Below are 7,500 nucleotides of genomic sequence, written 5' to 3'. Positions count from 1 at the left end.
AATTCCTTATATATATGTATATAACACACAGAGACATTATATATATGTATATATATATATATATATATATATATATATATATATATGTATATGTATATATATATATATTTATATAAATATGTATAATATATATATATATATTTATATAAATATATATATATATATACACACAGTATATTTATATAAATATATATATTTATATAAATAAATATATATATATATATATATATTTATATATATATATATATATATATATATATATATATATATATATATATATATATATATATATATATATATATATATATATTTATATATATAATGTATATTTATATAAATATATATATATATATATATATATATATATATATATATATATATATATATGCATGAATCATAATGTACTTGGGTCAAATTCCTCTTATATATACAGTATGTATATATCGATAGATAGATAGACAGAGAAGCATATGCATATATGTATTGAGTAATCATGTATTAATTAAAACATGTTCACTGGTTTATAAGTGATAAGCTATCTTAATTGCCAAACCGTTATAGTCATCGATATTTTCAACAGTAAGTGGAGATGATAAGGGTTATTAGATTACTAGACGCAGTGGCAAGAATATGCTAGTTATCGCATTAAATCTAATATATCAACATTTGTAGGGCTAGTAATTGTAATTTTATGATTGATTTGATTGATTAATTTATTGATATTAGGTTTTCTGGTTTCATTTATTTTTATGAATTACATGCGTTTTTTGGCTTGGGCTTTGTAGTCATATATTCCAGTAAATAATTTCTATAAGGACGTACTTGAGTGTGAAGAAGATAGCCTGAAATTCATGAAATATTTCACTTGTGTTTTGGTTCAAGAGTGAGAAAAAAATATGAAAATTGAGGTAATAAAACATGCCTATCAAAACCTTTAAACCAAACAATGGAAATTTGTAAGTTTCGTGTTCTTCGTGTATTACGCAGAATGGGCTTCACATAATAAGGATTTATAAAAATGCTTGTAAATTGTACTGTACAACAAAGATATTGCTGAGAAAAAAGGCCTGTTATCGGCTATCTAACCACTAAGTACTAATATGCTGAGAAACTGGAAGATTGTTGTCTTCAGGTGAAAACCTTTTTATATTAGAAAAAGAATATATATATATATATATATATATATATATATATATATATATATATATATATATATATGTATATATATTTATACATATATATGTATATATATATACATACATATATATATACATACATATATATATATATATATATATATATATATATATATATATACATATATATATTATATATTCATATTTTATATGTATATATATTATATATTTATATTATATATGTATATATATATATATATTTATTATATATATATATATATATATATATATATATATATATATATATATATGTATATATAAATATATACACACATATATAAATATATATATACATATATGTATATATATATATATATCTATATATATATATATATATCTATCTATCTATCTATCTATCTATCTATCTATCTATCTATCTATCTATCTATCTATCTATCTATCTCTATCTATCTATCTATCTATATATATATATATATATATATATATATATATATATATAGATATATATATATATATCTATATATATATATATATCTATATATATATATATCTATATATATACATATATATATATATATATATATATATATGTCTATATATATATATATCTATATATATATATATATATATATATATATATCTATATATATATATATATATGCCTATATATATATATATATCTATATATATATATCTATATATATATATATATATATATGCCTATATATATATATATCTATATATATATATATATCTATATATATATACATATATATATATATGAATATATATATATCTATATATATATATATATATATATATATATCTATATATATATATACATATATATATATGAATATATATATAAATATATATCTAAGGTTTTACTTATTCTCTCTGTAACTAAATTTTTAATTAATAAAGTGTAACCAAAAGTTTTTGAACATATTTGTGATATAACTATCCTAATAAGAAATTTTTAATGGTATTATTAAGTATAATTCTCTCTCTCTCTCTCTCTCTCTCTCTCTCTCTCTCTCTCTCTCTCTCTCTCTCTCTCTCTCAATAAATGAATAAATAAATAGCGTGTTTTTAAAGAGTTTGATAACAAAAGTTAAAAAGTTATTATTATTATAACTAGCAGTTGGTTGTGTTCATGTAGTTCAAACATCTTTTTTTTTGTAGTCCTGCACGTAGCTTATAAAAATGGTTTTGAAGAACACTTCTTTTATTTATACTACTTTTATCAGACATTTAGACTTTCAGATGATAGAGAAAGACTATTTCTGTTCATCATGTCGAGTTGTTTTTTTTATTTGAACAGTGGGAATTTTAAATGAATGTTTAAACTTTGTTCCCTTAACTCTTTTTGCATAAGTCCTAAATTGTTTAAATCTTGGTGATGGCTTTCTGATATTTCGTTAATCATGTTTTGTTTCATTGCTGTTTGTTAGTGTACGTTAGTGGTGGGCTAAAATATTTTGGGATCCACATATTTAATAAGCAAAAGAATTTAATGTTTTTTCTTTTTTTGGGAAGGGTTATTATGTTCGTCAGCCCTTGTAACTTGCATTCCATAATACAAGGAAATAAAAAAATGAACGGATAAAATCACATTCATAATAAATACAATTTCACGATTATTTTTCTTTGCGGTACAGTAGGTTGAAGTTCTTGACTTTTAACAAAATATGTATTTTATCAAATTTCCTCGTTAAGCTGAATCTCTTAAGTTCAAGTATGGCCCAATGAGGAATATATATTACCTAACGTATTTCTTGATTTCATTCTGATGTCTGTTCGATGCTTGTGTTTTTTGTAATCGTTATTTCCACTTTAAATACGAGCCTTTACCTTCTCTTACTATTTTATATTTTTTATATTCCTCTTGTTTTTTGGAAGTTTTTATAGGTGATATATGAAAGATCCAATTTAATGTTGCTGTTCTTAAAGTATTTAATCTTTATCGTTCATTTCTTCTCTTGTACTTGATTTTCTTGTTTCTTTTCCTCACTGAGCTGTTTTTCCCTGTTGGGGCCCTAGGGCTTATAGGGCGTGAACGATGCGTGATAATGCGGAAAGATGCGTGAACGTGTCGTGAAATTATCGTGAACTAGTGCGTGCCAATGCGTGCCAGAAATTCGTGCAAGTGTCAGGGTACCCTTTTCTAGTCAGGGGTGTAACAAAGCATGTAGTAATAATAATAATAATAATAATAATAATATACATTTATATTGCATGTGAAGATGTGTTCAGATGCATTTCTTATAAAATCATTGTTGAAGAATGAATTTACAGCTTCCAGCCCTTAATCGACAGATGGTCCTTTCGAAAGATGGTCCGTTTTATCACAAGGCTCATATCTCCTCAAAGGGGCCTTTGAATGTTCCAGTCCATTCGTTAAATCTAATCTGATCTTTATTGTGTGCTTGTGGGCATATTGGAGAGAATGCTGCTTGATGTAGATCCAGGGCATCGCGTCGCTCATAAATTTTCTAGTAAATGTAAGGTATTACTTCATGTGCCACTTCCCTTTTAGTATTCATACTACGTTTGTTTTTATTACCCCCCCCCTCTCTCTCTCTCTCTCTCTCTCTCTCTCTCTCTCTCTCTCTCTCTCTATATGTGGTAATTTCTTTACCTACAAAATAGCAAATACATGGAACAGACTCCCAGCGGATGTAGTGAATAATAACACGGTAAACGAATTCAAGAATAAGTTTGACAAGATCATAAAATCTCTCTAAACGTTTAAACATAATTCGCTCTACCTAAGAGTAAAGGGAGTCACCACAGATGGACTAGAAAGTCTTTGAGACATCCTAAATATTTGTAATTCTCTCTCTGGTACATTTCATGAAAAGGAAATAAATCGTTCTATCTTTGAGTCTCTTGTTGTTTTTGACAAATTACGACCCAAGGTAATAACTTTTATCCATGTCAATGTTAACCTTGTTGAAACTTCTCGAATAAAGATCTATTTGAGCTCTTGACATCTTTTGAACCTACGATGAATGTGTGATGTCGACTCCTACGTCATTGTTACAAAAAAAAAAAAAAAAAAATCCAAGATGCGCTCTGTGGTTTCTGTTCGCTTGGGAAGATAAATTTACTCTCTCTCTCTCTCTCTCTCTCTCTCTCTCTCTCTCTCTCTCTCTCTCTCTCTCTCTCTCTCTCTCTCTCTCTTTCAATAGACTATTCTTTTGAATGTTTCAAATCTTTTCACAACCTTAATTAGTTTAGTTATTTTTCTATAGATATAACCTTATTGCTTTTTTTAAAAGTTGAAAATAAATCTGATCTGTATTTTAAAGAGGTATAGTTAGCATTTAATCTTTATATATTCGACTTATTCACGAAGAATAAATCTTTGGTTGAGCAAGATTTGGAAACTGCACTAAAATATGGAGTTGATTCTGTAGATAGAATTTCAGTTGCTGAAATTAATGTTCCAGTTTCTTGAGTTCTGAATCCAGGGTTTAGTGATAAAGGTTGGGTGCTTAAAGGAGCTTGAATGTTTGCGCCAATCAAGGGAGTATAACTCCTGAAATCTGTCGTCTTTGACAGAGTTACAGGTATGGTGCCTAGAAGCGTTTCCTTCGACCTGTCATATCGAGAGGTGGACAATTGGGCCTTTTTTATGCATGCCATGTGACTACAGATCTTTAAGCATGACCTGCTCCAATTTAATTGACAGCAGTTCTTTATTTATAGATGACGAAGTTCTTCTGTGGATAAGCCCTTATCAGATAACGCTTACGAATTATTATGTAGATCCAGCACCTCTGACTAAAACAGTCTGATTCAGCAGATTCATTTTTTTACCTTTATATCTCACAATGACGTTGCAACTAGTAAACAGAAGCCTCGTAAGAATCACGGATTTATTCCATAACACGACGCCGAGCACGAGAACAGCAGCCGAAGTCCATAACTAAGACAGGAACGTATCCTGGTCTAGACAAAGGGGTCGTTAGAAATCCCCTTCTAAGTGATCTCAACGGGCGCCTCTGCCTCATTAAAGCTACGTCTGTCGCTTGTGTCCACACATAAAACCACCAGGAACTATTTGGAGGAGGACTTACTTTTAAATATTTTGCATAAAGTGTTCTGGATTTTAAGCTCTTATTCCTCAAGGTACATTGGACAAACGAGATCATATTTCATGCATGTCGATTTTTTTATTCTCGAGTTGCCTCATGTTAATTTTCATTTTGTTGGTTTGAAGCAATGATTCGTCGGAAATTAGGTATTTGCTCTTGCATCTGTTGCTGTAGTTTACGTAGATTACAAAACTGTATGCATATTTGTGCTGTGGTAAACTGTTTTTTTTTTAGATTCATCACGCAGTGATTACTCTTGTGGTTTCCCATACAGAAATCCAAAACATTTATTGGTATTAAGCCTTGTCGAAAAGGCCAAGAAGGCCAGGACCTTCGAAACCGAATTAAGAAAGAGACAAGACAGGCGGAGCTGTCCTCACGATCTCCTTACTTTTAAAGTCTGAGCATCATGCACTTTCTGGGAGTATTAATTTCTCGGGGTTCGAAAGTGCCATCCTAAACCAGAATTTTAAACGCCTTACCGTCCTAGCGTTGACATCACCCTTTAGGTCATTTGGACAGGGTACGTGCCCTTCGATTCCTAAGGGCACGGGGCGGGAATTTAAGTTGTGCAATGCAATGATTGTGAATAGTTGCTTCTGTTTCGAGTTATGCATGGTTTTAATTATTTACATAACCGATTTTTTTTTTTAAACTTGTTGTTTTCCTATTCCAGCAACTCCATTATAAAAAGAATTAGTTCTTTTCGTATTCGATAAAAGAACATTTAGTTTTGATATGTCTCTTAGGAATGTATTAGTAATTTAGATATTAAACGTTAAGAAGATATATATTGTTATCACACGTTTTAGTATTTATTTTCTTGAAGGCCATGTTGATAGTTATTTAATGTTTTTACCTTGGTAATTGATATGCTTAAAACAAGAAGAGGTTTAGCAAAGGGAACTGGATTTAGGGACCTGTTTGTAGAAATAGGGCGTGACTGGACTTGACTGACTGGTGAGGACAGGTGAACATAAGGTAGGGACGGCTATTTTATAAATATCTCCCCTTACCCAGTTATGACCTTGATCAGTAAAGGACTCCATGAATATTAAAACGGTAAATGTTTTCTATCTTGCAACAACAGAAAGGATTGTGTGTTTGCCGTTATTATCAATGGTTACATGCTTTCGACTTATGGAACAGAGATAAATTAAGAATTAACAAGTTGATGAAATAACATTCACATGACTTCTGGGTGTTTGTGCGTTTGTTGTGTGCATTTAATTTTTTTTTTTAAGTTTGCAAGTCCGAGAACAAGCCTCTTGAAATGTATTCGTTAATCGTAAATGCAAAATATATCAAAGCTGTGTTGACATCAAATACGATGAAGACGTAACAGCAATTGGGAGAAAATACATTCGATACCGTGTCAGTTTCTTAAAGAATTCAAAAAGAGTAAATAGATTGTTAAAAAAAAATTATATCTACAATGTAGAAGTCAGAACAGTCCAGTGATGAGTTTTAATCAATGTCAGCCTTGTCTTGGTAAAAGATTCAAAAGAAGTGTAAGCAAACATATATATCTTGTTTATATACGAGGTGACCTCAAGACCTTGATTTGGTTTATTCTTAATTAGGGTTATTATGGCTCTCAATTTAGATCATAAAAATTTTATAATCGTCTTGAATAAGTACAGTTGTGTTTAATTGCTTGTATTCAAATATACGTGAACTTGTACACGTATACAAGCTTGTTTTGATATACTTTTGAGTAAAAGTATGAGGTTAACTTTGGATAACTTTTAAGAAACACTGTTTACCTGTGTGAATATGCAGGATATCAGTATACACACACACACACATATATATATATATATATATATATATATATATATATATATATATATATATATGTATATATACATATACATATATACACATACATATATATATATATATATATATATATATATATATATATATATATATATATATATATATATATATATATATATATATGTATATCTATGTATCTATATATATCTATGTATCTATATATATACTTATATATATATTTATATACAGTATATATATACAGTATATATATATACTGTATATATTTATATATATCTATATATATCTCTATATTTATATATATATATATGTATATATATATATATATATATATATATATATATATATATATATATATATATATCTATCTATCTATCTATATATCTATATATATCTATATATAAATATATCTGTATATATGTATATATGTATATATGTAT

This window comes from Palaemon carinicauda, chromosome 2 (assembly GCF_036898095.1).
Source record: "Palaemon carinicauda isolate YSFRI2023 chromosome 2, ASM3689809v2, whole genome shotgun sequence".
NCBI classification, from domain to species: Eukaryota; Metazoa; Arthropoda; class Malacostraca; order Decapoda; family Palaemonidae; genus Palaemon; species Palaemon carinicauda.
The sequence above is the reverse complement of the archived record's forward strand: the minus strand, read 5'-3'. Positions refer to the sequence as shown.